Raw genomic sequence first — 22,351 nt, forward strand, 5'->3', positions numbered from 1 at the left:
TTTCTAACACTAGACCCAGAGCTGGTAAACTATGGCCTGTGGGCCAAATGCGGCCCACATTTATTTTGTAAATAAAGTTTTATTGGAACACAGCCACACCCACTTGTTTATATATTTTCTGTGGCTGCTTCTGTGCTACAACAGCAGAGCTGAATAGCTGTGACATAGACCCGATGGCCTGTAAAGCATTTAACGTTTTAACTATTTAACTATTTAACATTTTTAGAAAATGTTTGCTGACCTCTGTACTATACTGTTAACTTCATGAGGGTGGGGCTTATAAGGCTGATGCAAAGCCAGTGCTTAATAAATATTAGTTACATAAATGAATGACCTGATCAGTTTTGAAAGGTGTTTTGGAACTCCAGGCAGAGAGAAGAGCATGTCCCGAGACATGGGACCAAGAAATAGCAAAGGGTGTGCTGGTGATGGGGGTGTTTGGAGTGGTTGGAGTTCAGAGAATATTCTGTCTCCCCCTACCACACACACACACACACACACACACACACACACACACACACACAAAGTGGGGACTGTGGGAGGGCCCAGAGATGGATATAACAGAGGGGGTTTTGGGTGAGGAAAGGCTTCCTTGAGATGCTGATATAGAGCAGAGTCTCGCAGACGTGTAGAGATTTTCCAGAAGGTAGAGGAAGGGCATGTCAGGTTGAGGGAGCGACAGAGGTAAAGGTCAGAGACCCAAGAGGCACAAAGTTGGATGCTGAGTGCAGGACCCTGCTAATTATTCTGAGTTTAGATGACCGTGCCATGAGGACCCCTGCGGCCAGCATGAAGCTGGAGAGGTTTTGAGGGCAACATTTGCAGGGCCTGGAAGCTTTCCATCAGGAGTTTGCACTTTGTTTTCTGGGTACTGGGGAATCTCTAGGGGGGGCTCCAGGGAATAGTAGTGCCTGCCTCCCAGGGCTAGGCTAAGGGTTACATGACATTGGGAATATGAACACATCCACCCCGTGCCTGGCACACAGTGACAATAAACAGGGTTGCTGCTGGATACAATACGGGATGCCCAGTTGAATGTGAATTTCAGATAAATGAGAAATCATGTGTTCGTGTAGGTATGTCCCAATATTGTGTGGGACATACTCTAACTCAGTGTCTTGCGTTTTTATTTGTGAAATCTGGCTCCCCAACTACTGTGGCATGTAGGCTGAGCCTGGCTCTTTGTTGGTGACTTCAAGGCTGGGAAAACTTGCCAGTGAAGCTAGAAATGAGATAACAAGCCATGGGACTGGACACTGGGTCTGGGAGCCCAACCTCTTGGCTTATGGGGAAAAAAATAGAGCCTCAGAGAAGGGAAGAGGCCAACTCAAGGCCACCCAGCTAGAGGTGGTCCTGGTATTCTGCTTTTCTCAGTGATTGGTCAGGGAAAGCTGTGGCTCTTGGGGGAGCTCCCCAAGATAGTCCAAAGGCAGGAGGAAGGATCCAATCAGAGAGCATGGGGAACTCAGGGTGGCTTCTGGAATCTTCAGAGCCATCCCAGTCTTGGCAGTAGATGCAGTATGTGATCTCGGTCACATCCCTTACCCTATCTGTGCCTCAATTCATCCAGCTATAAAATGGGGCTAATTATACCTACCTCACAGGTGAGTTGTGAGGATTAATTAATGTTTGTAAAGGCTTTGTGATCCTTGGATGAAAGACGCTCTTTACATATAAAGGGTCATTATATTTATTATTATTATACAACTGCCAAGTATTATTACCTTAATTAGCTTTTCTAGATATCAAAAGCAATTAGACTGATCACTTGCTGAACTCCACTTTGGAAACTCAAGTCAAAGAAACTCACACACTGACCTGTCAGCTGGCATTTTGGCGAGGAGCTGCCACATGCCAAAAGCGTGTGTGTGTGGGGGGGGGCGGGGGATTTACAAAAGAAATTTGTTTCTGGCTCTGGCTACGGTTCATCCCAAAGAAAAATTTTCCAGGCATTTAAAATTCCCTGAAAACAGAGGTTTTTCAGTGGAAATGATGATACAGGAAGCTCTAGGAGGGAAGGTTTAGCTTTGTGGTCAAAACAGGCTTGGCTGGGGGTGGAAATGTGTCCTGTTTTCCCTTCTGTGCCTGGAAGCTCAGGCCTCAGCTCCCAGGGCCAGTGCAAGTTGGGGGGAGGCAACCCCATCTTTGATGGGTGCCTACTATGTGTCAGGCGCTCCCCGATGTGTGCATACCTTTAATCACAATCCCATGCAGTAGGTAGGGACTTTCTGACCCCCATTCTACAGATGAGGAGGCTGTGGCTCAGAGAGGTTAAGTGATATGGGAGTATCACACAGCTGGGAAGAGCAACCAGGATACAAATGCACGACTTGCCGATTCCTTAGCCTGCATCTAGGTTTGATGTAGCTGACTCTCTCTGTGTTACCTGCAGTCTATCTGTCTTGGGTCTAACCCAGTCTATAAGTCATCAAAAGACTGGCTCATATTCAAGAGGGTGGATGGTACCATATAGGTCTAAGTGGCTCACTGCGGTGCTGGGGCCACCTATAACCCTAGGTCTTGGTCCAACATGGCTTTTCCTATTCAGAGTCTTTGGCCCCAGTTCAGAGCCCCAAGCTCTGGCAGAGGAGGGGCCTGTGGCCCGAATGTGTCCCATCAGGGCAGGCAGGACAGGCCAGGGCAGAAATCAGTGGGGTGAGGCTTCCTCTGTACTGTCCAGTTAGCTGGGAGGGTGTGACGATGGCTGTAATTAACTTTACCAGCATCCCGAAGAGCGGTGAGAGGGTCTTTCTCCCACCCCCCTTTCTACTCCATCCAGCTTCTTTAGTGGCCTTGAGGACTCTCCCAAGGCTGTGACCAGGCAGGGGGAGCCCTGGACCGAGCCCCATTGCCAGCATGTGCCAAACCAAGATCATATCCCAGGTGTGCAGCTCCACAGAACCCTTTTCTTTTCACTGAGCCGCCCTGAGGGCTGGGTTGGGGCCTTTGGGAAGTTAGTGGGTGCACTGAGAGGTAGCTGAAGTGTTACGGGCTTGGTGGGTGAAGGAGTAAGCATCGTAGGAAGAGTGGCATATTAATAGAAGGGCTGCTGGCTTCCTGGCTGGCTGGGATGGTGGATGAGGGTAGGTATTGGACAAGGGATTGTACACGTAGATGAAGGGAGGGACAGTGCCTGAATGGATGTGTGGGTGTAGGTATAGATAAGAGTGGGTAGTAAGCATACAGAGAGGTTGGAGATTTGGGGGGAGAGAGAGAAGATTTGGAAAGGGATAGAGGGGCTAGTAGTTGGGAAGGTGGAGGAAGGGGGAGGGTTGGCACATGTATGGAGAAGCTGGCAGATGGGTGGAGGGGTGGTGGGTGGGTAGACGGAGGAGTCTGGAAGGTAAATGGAGAGTGGCGCATAGGTGGAGGGAATATCAGATGGGGAATGGGTTGGGAGACACAAGGACTGAGTCAAAGATGAAGGGGTTGGCAGAGTGGTAGAAGAAATGGCGACTGGAGGTTTTGCGAGGCTAAACCGATCGGTGGAGTGGTGGAGAAGGTGGTCGATGAGGGAGGGTGGGGGTGTGGAGGAAGGGTCATCAGTTGGGTAGAGCAGTTGGCGGATGGGTGAGGATGGGCTGAATCATGGGGCTTTGGATGGATTGATGGTTTGGCAGATGGGTGGAGGTAGGTCAATGGAGGATGGTGACTCAGTGGAGGAGACGACAGATAGGAAGTCTCCTACTGGCAGATGGGAAGAAGGATCGGCAAAGAGGTGGAAAAGATGGCAGATGGGCGAGGGATTCAGTGGAAAGACGAGGGGTTGGTAGAAGGAGGGCTTGGTGGAAGGTTCAGACCACTGTCTGAATGATGGGGGCGTTGGCTTTGTGGCCCGGGCGTTGGCTTTGTGGCCCAGGCTTTGGTCTGGACAGGCCTCCCTTTATCTCTTGGGGCCTCAGACCCTTTTTGTCTGTGGGTGCTTGAAAGCCTATTCCAGAAACTTTCAGTGCCCAGCTCGGTGGGTGGCTGTGAGCATGGTCCCCCTCGTGCCTGCCCAGCCCTCTAGCAGCCGGGCTCTCTCTGGGCTCATAAATCCCCAGTCGGGCAGGCTTTCTGTAATTATCCCCGGAACACTAGCCCCAGAGGTGGGGCAGGTGGGGCTATGAAGAAAGAAGCTGACTCAGTGGTGCTGTCTTTGAGAGGCGTGCCCAGTGCAGCCAGTGTCCAGAGCACCCGGCCTGGAGCCCCGCAGCCCCTCCCTCCCCTCCCGGTGTCTTGGAGACCCCCCAGCCTCCCCCGAGGAACTCGGAACCAAGAGGAAGTGTTATTAGGCAGGATCCTGACAGGCATGTCTCCCTCTGTCCCTCGGTCTCTCTCCCTCTTTATCTCTCTGTCTCTGTCTCCTCTCCTGTCTTCTCGCTTCCTTCCTTCCTCCAGCTCTATCGCTTCCTCTGGGCCTAGGGCTCCCCTTCTATTCTGTTTTCTGTTTCTACTGTCTCTGACTCCTTCTCTGTTTTCTCTTGCGCCTTATCCCTCTCTCTCCCACCCCGTCTCTTCGTTTCTTGTCTTTGCTGTTTTTGTTCCTTTCCTGTCTGTCATGCTGTCTGCCTGATCCGTTGCCTTCCCGCCTCTCCTTCTGCCCACCTTCTGGCTCTTCTCTCAGGGGCAGGCCTCTGCACCTGTTCCCCGCGGGGGCCCCAGCCCTTGTCGGTATGCGTCTCACACATGACAGCAGAACAGCTTTGGCGGAGGTGCTCTCCTGGGCTTTGAGTCATGTTTAGGATCTTCCAAAAAAGCCTTTTTCTATCTCCTATTGATTTATGATCAAATGGTGTCATCGACCCACCCAGAACTCTGGCCAGAGCTGGAGGGGCAAGAGGGAAGGGAAGACAGTGGCCACTGGCTCTCTGCAGGTAGCAGACCCTGGTCCAGGAGACTCCTTCCCCAGCGCCATGGGGGTGGGATCCTGGCCTAGACGTAGGTTAGGACCCAGTGTTGACCATCTCGTGGGTCAGTGGCACAGTGGTGAAGAGCACTTTGGAGTTTGAGAGGCGTAGGCTCAAGTCCCATCCCCCTCCCCCCTCCCTGGCTGTGGGACCTTGGACGAATGGCTTAGCCTCTCTCATCCTCCTTTTGCTCATCTCTAAAATGGGAACAAGACCTTCCTTATGGGTTGTTGTGGAAATTAAATGAGAACATGGAAAGAAAAGCACCTGGCAAGTTTCAAGCAGAGAAGCAGAACCGTTGAGGGGGATGTGAAGCAAGGAATTGAGTGTGAGGATTTGGTCCCACCCGGTGGCGGGGGAGGGGGAAACAGCCTCCAGGAGATTGTTGCCTCTGTGTTTGGGCTTGAAGTCAATAGGGCAAGCGGTCAAGAGGGAAAGACAGACGTGAGCGGAGAGCAAGGGCAAATGGAACCCAGGCTGGAACACACAAGGACTTGTGGGTCCCCAACTTCAGTGATGCAGGTGACCTCCTGCAGAAGCTGAGGCCCCGTGTCCCAGAGCTCAACATCTCCACCAGCTCTGAGCCTACGGATTGGGGGAGCTGGGGGGCACCTGGGTGGCTCGGTTGGTTGAGCGTCTGGCGTCGTCGGCTCAGGTCAATATCTCACGGCTCATGGGTTCGAGCCCCGCGTCGGGCTCTGTGCGTACAGCTCGGAGCCTGGAGCCTGCTTGGGATTCTGTGTCTCCCTCTCTCTCTGCTCCCTCCCCTGCTCTCTCTCTCTCTCTCTCTCTCTCAAAAATAAATAAACATTAACAAAAAAAGAATTGGGGAAGCTGGGGTAGGAGAGCTGGTTGGGGGCTGGAGGAGGTGTGGTCCGGGGGTTACGTCACATCTCCCAGGTGAGCCTGCAGACCAGCAACGACATTGAGGCCCTACAGCCCTGCGGGTCCCTTGCAGACCTTCTGAGTGTAAAAGGGATCTGCCTGTCACTGCATCACTTACCTCATGCAAGATGTCTCCTGGGGCCTGAACTGACTCCAAACTATGTGGGGAGGAGTTAAATGTAGTCCCAGCTTAGCTAAATTTCACTCGGTGGAAATCTGCCACAGCACCGCCACCAGCCATGAAATCACTGGCTTCCAATATCTGTTCTTGTTTGAATCACCTAGCGGAGTTTTGGGCCCAGAGATGGCTTCCTTTGTTGCCAAGTGATTTAGAACTTCAGGATAAATGTAATGTTACATTTTTTTTTAATGTGCATTTTATTTAGAGAGAGAGAGAGTGAGAGAGTGCAAGTTAGCTGGGGAAGGGCAGAGAGAGAAGGAGAGAGAGAATCCCAAGCAGGCTCTGCACTGGCAGTGTGGATCCTGACTTGGGGGCTCCGTCCCACAAACTGTCAGATCGTGACCTGAGCCGAAATTGAGAGTTGGACGCTTAACCACTGGGCCACACGGGCGCCCCGAAATGCAATATTTTAAAATCAACTTTTGCTTTACGTGTTTTTAAAGCTCTCCAAGTGTTTGTGATGTGCAGCTGAGCGTGGGAGCCAGGCGTCCACATGCGAAGTGACTGGGAGTGGCGAAGTTTACATGGGGCCGGGGTGCTGGGCGCTTGGTGAATGCCAGGACTGGAGAGACCCAAGGTCGTACAGTGGTCGGTGATGGTTCTTCCGTCTGGCCACAAGCCCGTGGTCCTGCTGCATCACTCTGCACCCTGAGAGGACAGGGCAGGGGGTGGAGACATCGGTGAGCTCATGCCCCTGTCATTGGGAAGGGACCCGTAGAGGGGCAGGGCCGGTAGCCACCTCTCTGTAGACTCTGCTCCTCTGTCCCTCTGCTGCCACAGTAGCTCTGCTGGCCGGAGGCTTTCAGCTCTGGGGCTGTGGCTGGGTTCACCCACTTGCCAGTGGCCAGGCCAGGGCTGGAGATGGGAGAGAACTTGCTACTGTGCAGCAGGGGCCATTGGCTCGTTCTGTCCTTGCGCAGCCAGGGAAGGAGTGGATTATTAAGGAAAAGCAACTGCCCGTCCAAGGACTGAATTTCCCGGGTCCTTTTGCATAAGGCGGGGGTGACCACAAGTCCTTGCCAAGCGCCTCTGAGAGGAAATGATGACGACACAGAGCCTCCAGCGTGTGACTGAGTGGAGAAGCCACCCCCCACCCCCCTCCCGCCTCACCAACCAAGAACACCTGGAACGGACAGTTCCCCGGTGGGATATGAACTTTCACGGCGACAAGCCATGGATGTTTTGGAGTTTGTTTATTACAACATCTGGCATCACTGTAACGCAATGGTTCTCGAAGTGTGGCCCCTGGGCCAGCAACACCAGCATCTCCAGGGAACGTGTTAGCGATGCAAACTCTCAGATGCTACCCTAGGTTTCCTTAATCTGAAAACTCTTGGGTGGTGCCCAGCCATCTGTGTTTTAATAAGCCCCCAGGGGATTCTGAGGCATGTAAAAGTTTGAAACCCCCGGCCCCAACCTATACACCTTCCTTTTTCATAACTCCTGAATGGAGAGCCAGACTTAGGATCCCCCAGGTGGCTTCATGCACACTGCACCCCCACCCCCCCCATCCTCACCTCCACCCCAACCTTGCCTCCCAGGGACCTGTTACAGAACACAGCAGTGGCACAGGCTCTTGAGATGAAGGCAGCCATAGGAAAGTGGTATTCTCAGGAGACAACTCATTCATTCCTCTCATTTCTTCATTCTCTCGACTGTCCCAGAGATGGGTTGGACACCAAGCCGTCAGACAAACTTCCCTTGGGGGCCACAAAGTACAGTTTGGACCAACAGCCCTGTAGGTAGGTTTTATCGTCCCCCAGTTTTGGAGAAGCAAAAGCTGAGGTTCAGAGGTACCGATAAGTGGTGGGACTTTGGGCCCTGTTATTTTTTCCATGTCTGCATGTTCCAGATGGTCGCTCTCTTGCAGACAGAACTCAGCAACTGCCATCTCTGCACCTGAGGAAGAATTACGTCGGGCATCCAGGCCATTCAGGGAAAATTTGCTTGTCTGTTTTTCTCAATATGTTAGATGGGGACATATGTTTGCTTTAAGTCTGTAACTGTGAGTTCAACGCATCTTGGAAAAGTGAATGAGTTAACCCATTAATGGGCAGTTGGGCAGCTTGCTAGCGTACCTCATCTAACTTTACATATCTAGAAACTTCTTGGATCCTTATACCCAGACAAAACCCTTTCCGATTGCCACAATTGTGGGGGACAAATGGACGTGGTCCTTGCAGGCTGTGAGTGACATGGTGTACGTTGGAGCAGTGGGTCTCCGACCAGAACACGCGTCAGAATTACCTGCTTGTTAAAACACGGATTGCTGGGACACCTCCTCCCTGCCTCCCACTCCTGGAGTTCCTGACATGGTAGGTCTGAAACTGAGCCCAGATTTTGCACTTCTAAAAATTTCTTAAATGCTCCTGATGCTGCTGGTTGGTCTGGTAACCATACTTGGAAAGCCATACTTAGGTTTGAGTAACACCACCTGCTTTAGCTTACAAATGTCAGTGACTTAACGCTGTGGACGTGTATTTCCCACTCATTAACAGGGTAATGGTCGAATCTGTTGTGATACTGCGTATGAATACAGCTATTGGAAGGGATCACGTATGAGTGCAACGTATGATCCGTTGGCTGGGAAAAGCAATTTGTAATTTACATAATAGGATCCCATGTTTTGTAAAACCAAAGCAGAAAACAAAACAAACCATTTCCCTAAACCTCCAGCCCTGTACATGTTTTATGAATATAGTAAAAAGAACATACGACTCTAGCAGCTTATTAACACAAAGGGACTCTGAAAGTTAAGGGAGATTATTAGCTTTTTAATAGTATTCCTGTGTGACTTCAGAGGATGTGATTTTTAGAATAATATTAAGAGGCACCAAAATGATGAAAATGATTCAGCTCATTAAAGGATGGATTTGAGTCTGCAGTGCTTTTTTTCTCTTTTTTACAACAGAATACAGGACACGTTTCTTCTGTTACAGGTCAGGTGCTGTTGGGACTCATGACAATTTTTTTTTAAACTCATGGCAGTTTTGATGAATGAACGAGCATGTCAGTCACCACATGCATAAGCTGCTCTTGGGACCTGGACGTCCCCTCCTCCATGGGAGCAAACCAACAGCTCCGGATGGGCTGTTTTGAGGGGGCAGCTACTCCGGGGTGTCCTTTAGGTCGCCCTGGCCGTAGAGGAGTGAGTATGTTCCCGCATTCTCCCTTCCTGGGTCCAAGCCTCTGCTGGTTCCCAGAGGGTCATTCCTGGAGCTGACGGTGGGTGACAGGGGCTTCAGCACAGATGGGCAGGGAAGTATTTCTCCCAGAGGAGAGAAGTGGAGCTCAGACTTCATCACACACGAAGGGGGACGAAGTACCTCTGGGAAAATCTCTGGGGAAAGGATCCGGTCGGCGAGGTTGGGATGTGAAGTCCCTTATTGGAATCTAGCTCAGGAGCAGCATGATTCCAGCTACTTGGTACGGGGAAGTGAGCACTGAATAGGACATCTGGATCCCATTTCTGCCACTTTTTAGTCCTCTGACCACGTGCCAGTCTTTCTGCTTGTTTGAAATATTGTAGATATTGGCTGGTTTCCTCTTCACAACAGTTCCATACGCTCGGGGTCAACACCCTTCTCCGTCCGCATTTGCCACTGGGAAAACAGCTCAGATGTCAGATCCAGCACCTGTTGGGGTTAGACCTGGCTCCAGGCTCTGAGCTGGTATTGCCTTTACTGATATGTCCATGCCTTCTTCAACTTCTCTGAGCTTCGCTTCAGGGTTCATCTGTAAAATGGGTTGGTATTAGTCAATTTCCAGCCAAGAAATGGGAATGGCTTTTGGTCCTCCCCAACCGAGGGAATATAATACAGGGAGTTAGTCACATAGGTGACTGAAGACACAGGAAGGCACCCCACACGTAAGTGGAGAGCAGGAAGCTGCTGCTGCCCTTAGGGCCTGAGGAACAAAGGAGGAGGCATTGTTATTAGATCCTGGGAGTTAGCACCATCAGCAGAAGCTAAAACCAAGGTGGTTTCTGCCCAGAAGGAGGGGGCTTCACGGAGGAGATGTAGTCACTGTTAGAGATGCCTCAGGGAGCAGAAAGAAGGGAGGGACATACCCTGGTTTCTCCCCACCCCCAGCCCCCCCACCCTATCCCCCCTTTAGTGCTTCCCATTGGTCCAAACTACCAGGAAGCCAGGGGACCTGGGACCCTGGGGAAGGCTGTTCCCAGAGCGGAGCAGAGGAAGGGCAGGAAGGGATCTGAGATCAGATGGGCGATCGACCAGCTCAGAGTTAAGGGTTGTTGGGAGCACTGATGAAAGGCCGTGTGCAGCAAAGTGGGACACAGGGTGGGGCACGTTGTGTCTGACCAGCCTGGCTGATTACTGGCCACCACTGTCATTCCACTGTCAGGGAATAATGGGTGAAGCTAGCATGTTTGGTCCATGGCTGTTGAACCTCCTTGAGGCATGCAACAGCTATTTAAAAGAGACACAGAAGAAAGGGCGCCTGGGTGGCTCAGTTGGTTAAGGGGCCGACTCTTGATTTTGGCTCAGGTCACCATCCCGGAGTCGTGGGATGGAGCCCTGATTGAGATTCTCTCTCTTCTCCTCTCTTGGCTCCTCCCTCACCCTGTCTCTAAGAAAAAAAAAAGAGAGAGAGAGAGAGACAAACACACACACACACAAAAGGAAGGTGGTCATCTCCACCTCCATCTCCACGGCCAGCAGGGAACTTGCTCATATCCCTGACATGCTGCCGGCTTCCCAAACTCGGTTCCAGTCTTCCAGGCTGTTCCTTTACTCTGTATGCTACTGCAGTTCCGGAGTGCCCGGGGCGGGGGCAGGGCGGAGGCGTGCTTTGCTTAAACCAATCAGGGTCACTCCATGACCTCTGTCTCTCCATGTTTCCCTACATCCTCCCCTCCTTTTCTCTCTTCCTCCTTCCCTTTCTCTTTGTCTCCCAATCATCTTCCATTGTTTATTATACACCAGGTCTCCTGCTCTGTAAGCAGGGGGAATACCATGGTGAGTAAGGTAGCTTAAAAGTACACGTATTTTTGAGATTAAAAAACCCATTTCTAAATAACGCATGACTCAAATGAGAAATCATAAAGTATGGAATATAGTTACGATTTCTAACTGAATAGCAATGGCGATTCTGTGTATCAAAACTTGTAGAATGTATCTGGCCAGTACTCGGGGTGGTGTTGGTAGCTTCTTACAGGAAAAAAATAATAGATTAAACTCCCAAAAGGTTTCGTAACCGAGGCAGAAGTATCGTAAGAGCAAAAATTAATAATAAACACAGACAACATTGGGAAGGATCCGTACATCAAAAGCTGACTACCAAAGCAAGAAAGGAAAGAGAGAGCCTGACTTCATCTACAGGAGACAGACATTGCAAAAGAATATGTGAATCCGTTTATACTAAAACACTGGAAAATCTTTTTTTTTTTTTTAATTTTTTCAACGTTTTTTATTTATTTTTGGGACAGAGAGAGACAGAGCATGAACGGGGGAGGGGCAGAGAGAGAGGGAGACACAGAATCGGAAACAGGCTCCAGGCTCTGAGCCATCAGCCCAGAGCCCGGCGCGGGGCTCGAACTCACGGACCGCGAGATCGTGACCTGGCTGAAGTCGGACGCTTAACCGACTGCGCCACCCAGGCGCCCCTGGAAAATCTTTTTGAAGGGGACACTTTTAGAAAAATATAATTTACCAAACCTGCCTTAAGAGAAAAAAAAAGTCCAAGAGATCTGTAGTCATCGTCTTATTCCAGATAAAATGTGCAATTTCTGTTCTGTGTATAAGGAAACAGAGGGCCGGAGAGGTGAGATCCTACAGGTGGGAAGCGGCCGAGGCAGACCTGGGTGTGGGTGCAAGGCCTCTCCCCTGGGAGGGAGAGCTGATCCCCTGGGGCCTCTGCTGGGAAACCCCCATGGTTGCCCGCTGTCGGGGTTGCTCAATTACTGCACACTTCTAACGCACCTCTAGGAGAGGCATTTGGTACCTGAATCCTCCCTGAACGTTTCGCCACCTCCCAATTAGTGGGCACAGCAGCCGGGCACGGCCTCCGGGTCTCTCGGTACCGCCCGGCTGAGAGCAGCAGGCCTGAGCAGCCTGGGCCTCGGCCCGAGGCCCTTTGAGTCAGCAACCTCCCCGGCCCACGGAGGCTCAGTGCCCGACTCGGTGCCCACAGCCGCAGTCAGGCCTCAGAGCCAGGTTGCCTCTGCTGGAAAGCAGGTGGCAGCTTGCCGGAGAGTCCGGGCGGGTGACAGACTCTCAGGGTCAGAAGCCTGCAAGGAGCCCGCATCCTGTGATGGGAAATGAGCCCTCGTGAACTGGCCTCTGTCATCTCTGTTTTTGCGTTCTTTCATCCCTTCTGTTGAGAATACCACCCAGCCTTCCGTCCTTGGAGGTCTGGTGGCGTCGCCGGGGACAGGATCTGGCCATCTGTGTCCACGTGACTCAAGCCAACCAGCCCTTCCCTCACTTTTGATACACGGGCCCTCCCTCTTTCCTCTCGGTTTGCTACGTGGCAATGCTGTAAGCCCGGGGGCTTGGGGGCACATTCCCATCTGCCCCTGCCTCACGACAGCTAGACAAGAAAATAAGGGAGCACACAGAGGCAAGAACGCGGGGAGAAAAGTGGGCCCACTTGACAACAGTCTGCGAGCTCCTGGATACAGACGTGCCTGCAGCACAGCTTTCCTGATTCTCTCAGGTCGTGGGAGCCAATATCGTCTCTTTGTTCTTAAATTTGTGGCAGTTGGGCTTTTGTCTTTTGAAACCCAAAGGATCCTGACTAACACAGTTTGTCTTGGCTTCTCGTTCTCCCTCCGTCCCTTCTGAGTGGTGACTCACCTCCCCGGCACCTTCCACCCCCCCCCCCCCCCCCCCCCCCCAGCTCCTCCGCTCAGGAAACGGGCCGCAGCGCGTCCAACTCGCTGCATCACGTGGAATGCTTGGCCTGGTTCTGAATGCTCTAGTGACCGATGTGGCGATGAGGAACCATGAAGAGAGACCCTGCAGGGGTGGGGAGCCCATGAGACGCAGCTGCTTGGAGAAGGGACCGGTCAAAATGTAGTGAGTACGGTTAACAGTGGTTGAGTCAGAAACCGTGCCGTGTGCTTGCTACGCATTAACTCACTTCATTCTTACAGCAACCCTACGCCCAGGTTCGACGATTTCTCTTATTTGACAGACGAGGCAGCTGAGGGTCACGGGGCCCATGCAGTTCGCCTAAGGTCACACACAGAGTTTGGAAGCGGTGAAGCCAAGTTTTGAAGGGAGGAATTTTGCTACACAGTCTGTGTCCTTAAGCACTCTCTTGACTTCGTTAGGTGCGTGTGGTAGAATGAGGTGGGGTCTTTTTTTCAAAATGATGTTCTTTTTTTTTTTTAACGTTTATTTATTTTTGAGAGAGAGAAAGAGAGCATGAGCGGGGAGGGGCAGAGAGAGAGAGAGAGAGGGGACAGAAGACCTGAAGCGGGCTCTGCGCTGTGAGCACAGACCCCCATGTGGGGCTCACTGAGGCGGGGCTCGAACTCACAAACCGTGAGATCGTGACCTGAGTCAAAGTCGGACGCTCGACCGACTGAGCCGATCAGGCTCCCCTCAACCTGATTTTCAATGTCTTTTACATGGTTTTCCCAATGTAAGTGTACTTGAATAAACAAGTCTAGTTTGTTTGTGGAGGCGGGGAGGGGAGCCCATAAGAAACGTCATAAGTTAAAGGAAGAAACTAAAGCAAACCGGAAACCCCCCTACAACTTTCTATCACTGCCAACGTTACCCCCTAGAGCCCCGTCGTGCTGTTCTTTTTATAAAAGCAAGAGTCTTTGTAGCTCTCCACTATATGGAAGTTAAAGGCGAAATTCCATCATCTGGCGTTCAAAGCCCTCCTCAGCCTGGTCCTAGCCACCCCAAAGTACCTCGACTTGGCCCCCTTCCCGGAGGCAGCTTCACTGTGCACCTACTGAAGTTCCCGCTCAGGGCCCTTGCTAGGGGTCCTAGCCATGTGTTCCCAGGCTTGTAGGTCTCTGCTAAATCTGCAAAAGTAAGATATTTTTTAACAGAGGTAGTTTAAAGCCGCTGACTGTGTTCATTGGCTGAACTATCCTGCCATGTCTTCTTACTCTCAGGGTGGCTCCAGGGACTCTGCTGGGAGCAGTGGAGCTGGGGATACACCGAGTTTGGGTTTATGGTTATGTGATTTGCAGTTGCTTCCCTGTATTGTTAAGTAATCCCTAGTCATCCCGGTGTAGAAATCGCCTCCAGGGAAACTTGTACCACCTATGTGCCGACTCCCATGGGACACGTGACGTGTTGTGACAGGAAGGTTCGGGGCCAGCGGCTGTGTCATGGCATGAACGTGTCCTGTGGCACCCAAAGTATGGAGGAGAAACCATGGAGAAATGTACAGAACCAGAAGCTCGTCTGTGGGAAAGTCTCATAAGTCCCGGACCCCAAGTATGAAAAAACGTATGAGAGACTGCCAAATGGTCTAACAATCCTAAAAATATGGGAGACATTAATAATGCGTGATGAAGCTGGGGAACATTTTCTAAACGACGAGTAATAACAAACCAAATTGGATCCACCATCGATACTAAAAAAAAAGAAAATGGGACATTGACAAGGGCAAAGAGAATGAAGCCAAAATATGTTGGGAAAAAAGTATTATAGACGTAGGTCAAGCCGTTGGCTAATGCACAGTATGGCTATTTTTCTGGATGCTGCAATGCTTATGGTATTTGTCAGTTTTTAAAACTTGCAAGCAGTTATTTCTTTTCTCATCCTAAATGGATATTTCCTTTGTACCTCAATTTTTATGTATTTTAAAAATCATCTTTAGTGAGGTATAATTCATAGGCAATGAAATAGGTTTGCGAGCTATGGTCTGCGAGCTCTGGCGAATGTATCACCCAGGTAGCCATCAAGACATAGAACATTTCCATCACCCCCGCCCAACCTTTCCCTCTTTTCCCTTTCGTCAGCCTCCCTGCATGCTCCTGTTCCAGGCAAGCATTAATGCACCTTTCATCACTATAGATTCACATAGTTCCAGAACTTCATATAAATGGAGTCACGCAGTAGCCTTTTGCATCTGGCTTGTTTTGGCGAGGGGGCACAGGTCAGCATTGTACCTCATTTTGTGTTACTAATAGTTTTGCATTTTTCCCCTAAGACCTCCTAATTTGGTTACACTAGGCCTGGCCTTGCTCCCTCCGTGTCTAGATATATCAGGAGGGCCTCTTGGTCAATAAAGGTCCTGTGCATGCATCTGAGTTCATGCCTGGACGCTCTGTTCCCTCTGCTGGAATGCCTTCCCTCCTGATCCACCCGATGGTTGCCAGGGTTAAATGCCTCCCACCTTCGGCATTCTCTCAATAAGAACTGAAACACTCCTTTCTCTGCCGTGGGAAGCACTGGCTTATGCTTCTTGTTTATGCTCATATTATTGCTTTTTATTAGAATCGGCTGGTTTTTTTTTTTTTTCCCTCTAGAGTCTGAGGTTTCTGGTGTAGGTGCTGCATGTTGGCCAACACGTGACATCCTACTCTGGCCGCTGCTCACCTTAAGTTGGCAGGTTACCTGATTCACAGCAACAAGCGTTGGTTGAAAATGAAAACAAAAAGGGGCACCTGGGTGACTCAGTCAGTTAAGCATCTGACTCTGGCTCGGGTCATGATCTCACCGTTTGTGAGTTCGAGCCTCACGTCGGGCTCTGTGCTGACAGCTCAGAGCCTGGAGCCTGCTTCAGATTCTGTGTCTCCCTCTCTCTCTGTTCCTCCCCTGCTCACACTCTGTCTCTCTCTCTCTCTCAAACATAAATAAACATTAAAAAAAAATGAAAACAAAAAGAAGGGTAACTCTTCATTTGGGGTTATAGAAGCAAGACAACTCCCTCCTCTGCTGAGAGCTATTTCTCCTTGGTTTCTTACTCCACGTTCAGCAGGGACAGGTCACTCGATATTCTTCTAAAGGGACTTGAGTGAATGCATCTTATAGGGAACCTCAAAGGACATTCTGAGTGAGGGCCCTGCTCCAGAACTGGAGTGCATTGAATAGGGTCTCCCCGCAAAGACACGTGCAAGCCCTAATCCCCCGAACCTGTGAATATGACCTTGCTTGGAAATAGGGTCTTTTCAGATGTAATTAAGGCAAGGATTTTCCTGGACAGGCCATGAATCTAGTGACGGATGTCCTCATAAGACAGAAAAGGGAAGACACGCAGAGACACAGGGAGAAGGCCATGTGAAGATAGAGGCAGAGACTGGGGGATGCTGTCACCAGCTAAGAAATGTCAGCAGCCACCAGAAGCTGGAAGAGACAAGGACGGATTTTCTTTTTCTTTTTTTTTTTTTTTTTAATTTTTTTTTCAACGTTTTTTATTTATTTTTGGGACAGAGAGAGACAGAGCATGAACGGGGGAGGGGCAGAGAGAGAGGGAGACACAGAATCGGAAACAGGCTCCAGGCTCTTAGCCATCAGCCCAGAGCCTGACGCGGGGCTCGAACTCACGGACCGCGAGATCGTGACCTGGCTGAAGTCGGACGCTCAACCGACTGCGCCACCCAGGCGCCCCAAGGACGGATTTTCTGCTGGAGCTTCTGGAGGGAGCACGGCCCTGCCTGCACCTCAATTCTAGACTTGTGGCCTCCAGACCTGGGAGAGAATAAATTTCTGCTGTAAGCCACTACGTTTATGGTAAGTTGTTCTGACAGCCTTGGAAACTAGTACAGATGCATTTTAAAAGATTGAACACGGGCCACCTGGGTGGTTCAGTCCGTTAAGTGTCTGACTCTTGGTTTCAGCTCAGGTCATGATCTCACAGTTGGTGGGTTTGAGCCCCGGGTCGGGCTCTGTGCTGACAGTGCGGAGCTTGCTTGGGATTCTCTCTCTTTCTCTCTCTCTCTCTCTGCCCCTCCCACTTCTTCTCTTTCAAAATAAATCAATAAACATTAAAAAAAAAATGAAGAATTGAACATATAGGAGTGTAATGTAAGCCAGTTGAAATGGGATAGGAAATCTCTGTGGAGCTGTATTACTGTTTTGTGACCAAGAATCAGAACTCCAGAGAACTTTGTGAAGTTCTCCAGCTATCCAGACAGTGGGTTGCTGCCTTTTCTATTTGGGTACTTTATTATTATTTTTTTAATAATTTAAATTGTTGAAATCATGAAACAGTTCAAATTAAATAAGAAGTATCATTTTCATCCATTGAGTTGACAAATACGAAAAAAAGAATAGATCCTGAAACCAAGATTGCACTGTACGTTAAAAATAAAAAAGTGTAGGGGCGCCTGGGTGGCGCAGTCGGTTAAGCGCCCGACTTCAGCCAGGTCACGATCTCGCGGTCCGTGGGTTCGAGCCCCACGTCAGGCTCTGGGCTGATGGCTCAGAGCCTGGAGCCTGTTTCCGATTCTGTGTCTCCCTCTCTCTCTGCCCCTCCCCCGTTCATGCTCTGTCTCTCTCTGTCCCCAAAATAAATAAAAACGTGGAAAAAAAAATTAAAAAAAAATAAAAAAGTGTAATATCTAGTTTTCACAGGATGTGGGAAAAAAAGTAAAATTTTGTACTCCTAGTAGGAGTCTCAACTTCCTGAATTTGTCAACAGATAGAAAAAAAAATCTTAAAAGGTACATATCCTTTGACCAATCCATTCCACTTCTCAGAAGTTATACTAAGGAAATATCAGAGATGTAAATGACACAAATAAAGACATTTTTTTAAGTTCATTTATTTATTTTGAGAAGGAGAGCGCACGAGTGGGGGAGGGTCTGGGAGAATGGAGAGAGAGAGAATTCCAAGTTGGCTCCCCACTGCCAGCGCAGAGCCTGACTCGGGCTCGATCTCACGAACGATGATACGACCTGAGCTGAAACCGAGAGTCAGACGCTTAACCAACTGAGCCATCCAGGAGTCCCTAAATGAAGTCATTTTTAAGGTTATATATTAATGCATTATATGTAATAGTGGGAAATTAGAAGCAACTTTTATCTGGAGAGTGGATTGGTTACATATGAGTTGATACATTCACAAAAATGGAAAAACGCAGTCTTCCGAATTTACGTTGTAGAGAGCTCCCTCATAACTTGAGGAAATGCTTGTGATAAAATAATAAGCACAGAAAGTACAATATAAAGCATTCTTCAGTGCGATCCTGATTTACTTAAAAATATGCATGGAAAACTAGAGGTTTCATGGTTATTTCTGAGTACAGGGACTGAAGCTGGATTTATTTTTCTGTCCATATCTATTTTTGAGAAAAAAAAAAACAGGCAGGTTTTTTGGTGATCAGGAGAAACAGTAAATAGAACTTTGTTTTATTTAAAAATGTTTATTTATTTTTGAGAGAGAGAGAGAGAGAACACGAGCGGGGGAGAGGCAGAGAGAGGGAGGCACAGAATCCAAAGCAGGCCCCAGGCTCCGAGCTGTCAGCACAGAGCCCGACGCAGGCCTTGAACTCATGAACCCCGAGATCATGACCTGAGCCAAAGTCGAATGCTCAACTGACTGAGCTACCCAGGCACCCCAAATTATCCCTGTTTTAAAGGTAAGACATTTCAGTAAAGAAAGGGGAAATCCCTTGCATGCCATATAGCTAGTAAATGCTGAACACAAGTTTCAGACCCAGGACAGTGTCATACTGTTATAGGCTTAATGGTGTCTCCCCTCTCCCACCGTTACCCTCAAATTCATATGTTCAAGTCTTACACTCCAGTACTTCAGAGTGGACTGTATTTGGAGATAGGGTCTTGAAAGAGACAGTTAAGTTAAAATGTGGTCATTAGGGTGACCCTAACGCAGTATGACCCAGTGTTTGTAAGGAGAATAGAGCACAGATGCACGCAGAGGGAAGCCCATGTAAAGATACAGAGATAAGACAACTACCTACAAGCCAAGAAGAGAGTCTTAGAAGGAACCAGCTCTGCCAACACCTTGATCTTAGACTTGTAGCCTCTACAATTGTGAGAAGATAAATTTCTGTTGTTTAAGCCACCCAGTCTGTGGTGCTTTGTCATGACGGCCCTAGCGAACTAACAGATCTGCCTAGGACTTTCCCCACCATGCCTTATTTGAATTGTCTCTACAGCCAAACTGTCCAATAGAAAAATACCATGAATCACTTATGTAATTAAAAATTTTCTAGTAGCTATATTAGCAAGGTTTAAAAAAGGAGGTGAATTTAATTTTGGTAATATATTTTATTTAACCAAAGAAATAGAGAATATGATCATTTTAACGTACAATGTATATGAGCCATTATTAGTAAAATATTTTACATTCCTTTTTTCATACTGAGTTTTTGTAATCTGGTGTGTATTTTATAGTTGGAGCACATACCAATTCGGATTAGCTACACTTCATGTGCTTAATAGCCATGTGTGGCTACCATATTGGAAATCACAGGTGTAGTAGAAAATCCCTTTCTGCACACCAATTTCTTTTTTAAAAAAGGTTGCTGTTTTATTCTGATAGTACGTGATCATTGTAAATAATTTATAAAACATCCAGCAAGTCTGGCAGGGATGTCATTTCTGAAAGTTTCGTCTTTGCTTTGACATTAACAACTCTACTGGCTGAGTTAGTTGTTCTTCCAAGGACTAAGCCATTTGGGCATTTTGGTCCCTCATTTCCTGCCTGGCATTAGACTGTGAGCATCAGATTTGGAATGTTGCTGCGAGAAAGCCTTTTGCCCCTCAACCCCTCAACCACCTATTCCTACTAACTCACTCGGAAATCAGAGGCAAAAGTATGTTGCTACATGCACACATCCTCCAAACCTCAACCACAGCCTAAGTCTAGTGTGTCTCTTGGATGACCGTCACTGCCAAGTTTGAACCCAGAGCCTCTCTGGCCCAGTTCGGGTCTGGCCATCCCAACCTGTTGCTCACTGCTGGCTCCTGACTCCTGGAGCTGAGTGATCTGTGATTCTGGATGGCTATCCCAGGCAGGGACCCACTGTGCTGCCTAGGCTGTCCCCCTAAGCCAGGCCTCTTGAATGGACTTGCTGAGCTTCCCTTTGTGCTGGGTGCACAGAACTCATCTCATGGAGGGGCTTCAATAGCTGCAAAATCCAGAGACTCATAGCATCAGGTAGTTATCTCCAGACCTATTAGCTACCCCAGTGCTTTTCCAAGGGCATCCATGACCATGCTATGGCCCAGTGGTTAAGAATGTGGTCTCAGGTATCAGACCGTCTGCCTTTTAATCCTGTTCTGCCAGTTGCTAACTCTGATTTTGGATGCTGCTTTCACTTCTCTGGACCTCTTCTATAAAATAAGGATGATAGCAATAGTGTCTACTTTATTGGGCTTTGTAATAAAATTCTGATATAGTTTAAAACTATATAGTGCTTAAATACTATAGAGTACTTAACATGTTGCCTAGTACATAGGGAGCTCTCAGTCAATGATGGGAAAGAGCCAAGCACACCAGTCCAGGTCAGGCACCATGAGTCCATTCCATCATTGTTTGGGTTCTTAAGTTGTAAATGACAGAAGCCCACTTGTATTAGCTTAAGCTGTCATGATCAGGCAATTGATTGCAAGGGACCAGAGCTGTTTCACAGAATGCAGCTTGTCCTCAGGGAGGGATTAGAACTACATATGGAACATTTTGGAACCTCGGGAGCTCTTACTTTCTGCCTCTCATCCCTGCTTCAGTGTCTGTGCCTCTTCTCTTTTATTTGAACACTGACATTCTCTGTTTTTCTGGCCACATGTCGGGTTGATCTCAGGCTTCTCAAGATCTCCTTTCCAGTGACCAGTCTAGAGTGTGTTGGAGTTCCACATCCCTGGAAGACAAGTGGGGTTGGCCTGGTCTGAATCAGATGTTGACTTCTGTCTTGATAAGCTGGAACCAAGAGCAAGAGTATATAGTACAAGCATGACCTTCCCCCCCCCCCCGCCCCTTTAATGTTGCATTTAGTTGGAGGAAACAGAATAGAGTTGATGAGATAGAAGAAATAGATGAACATGACTTGGTGAACAGGATGATCACATCTTGGTCAACAAAGTGAATGAAGATGTAGACTTAGTAAAGAGCCAGAAACTGCACAGTTTTGACTCCAAGTTGTGACCACAAGAGAGGAGGCACTGAGGAAGTTTTACTCCAAGGTCAAGAATTGAGACCTTGTAGACAGTGGTTTATGTTGTGGATTAATAAGGGAATCATTGAGCCTGTTTCTTGTGTATGGCTCATATCTGTCATTCATTCATCCATCCATTCATTCATTTGTTCGATCATTTGTCCATACTTCTTGAGTGCACTGGAGATACGATAATGAATTTGCTCTTACAGAGCTCTCCTTAGTTTCTCCTGTTGGTGTGGTTTTACCCAAGGAAATAAATCAATTACTCATGGAGCCCCGTTGTTGTGTCACTTTTTCTACTTGAAAGCACCAGTTCAGGAAAAACAAAAGCAAAAACAAAAACAAAAACAACCCTGGATCTGAAGAAGGTGGAAGTCATCTCCTTGGAGATTTTGGAAAACTGGCTTGGGGTCCGATCAACTACGGCAAATTTTTGCTTTCATGTATCTCTCCCCACTCTTCCCCCCGCTCCTCAACCACTGAAGAGTTAAACTCACCCAGAGGAGGCAGCAAAGAAGGTAAGGGAGTGTGACATTGTGATTTATAATAAGAAATATATATTTGGTCTTCATCCCAGTTTCTGACACCGAGCTCCTAAAACCCGTGGAATTTCTAAGTGATAAGAGCGATAAAAATGTCTTGATATTTATAACAACCCCCTTTCAAACACACCTGAGTTTATGTTAATGAGGTGACTTTTGGAAAGCCCCTAAGGATGGGGGCTGGTTGCCAGGGGAATCAACCATGTGATTACAGAGTTGGAACTTTCAGTCCCCACCCCCTGACCTCCTGCGAAGGGAAAGGGGCTGGAGTATCATATTCAATCGTCAGTGGCCAATGATCAAAAAACCCCAGATTGTGGGATTCAAAGGTCTTCCAGGTTGGTGAACATGTGGAGTGCTGGAAAACTGGCATGTTCAGAAAGGGCGTGGAAGCTGTGTGCCTCTCTAAACACCTTGCCTGATGCGTCTCTTTCTTCTGGCTCCTCAGGATTGGGCCTTCTTGGAGTATCCTCTCTTTTGATCTTTGAAATCATCCTTTTAAACTTACTTGTCAGCTAGTACGTGCACAGTACCTGTATATTATTTGTAGCAGTGATAGGAAAATGGTTCTTCTTCCTTCACAGACACCTCACATCCAAGTTTTAATTTGATGGTAACTGAGGCACACGAATCGGAGGGAACTGAATGGGTTCAGAGGGCCTTTGTAGGATCTTCGGTGGACTTTCCAGGATCTTCAGGCCTTTCCAGTGGCCTTCAGATGGTATTTCCAGGACCTTATAAAAACTCTGGAGTAAGCAGGGGTGCAGTTGAGTTAGGAAAAACTTTGGAACCCGGAG

The sequence above is a fragment of the Herpailurus yagouaroundi genome, unplaced genomic scaffold (assembly GCF_014898765.1).
Source record: "Herpailurus yagouaroundi ecotype Mexico unplaced genomic scaffold, PumYag 196, whole genome shotgun sequence".
Taxonomy (NCBI): Eukaryota; Metazoa; Chordata; class Mammalia; order Carnivora; family Felidae; genus Herpailurus; species Herpailurus yagouaroundi.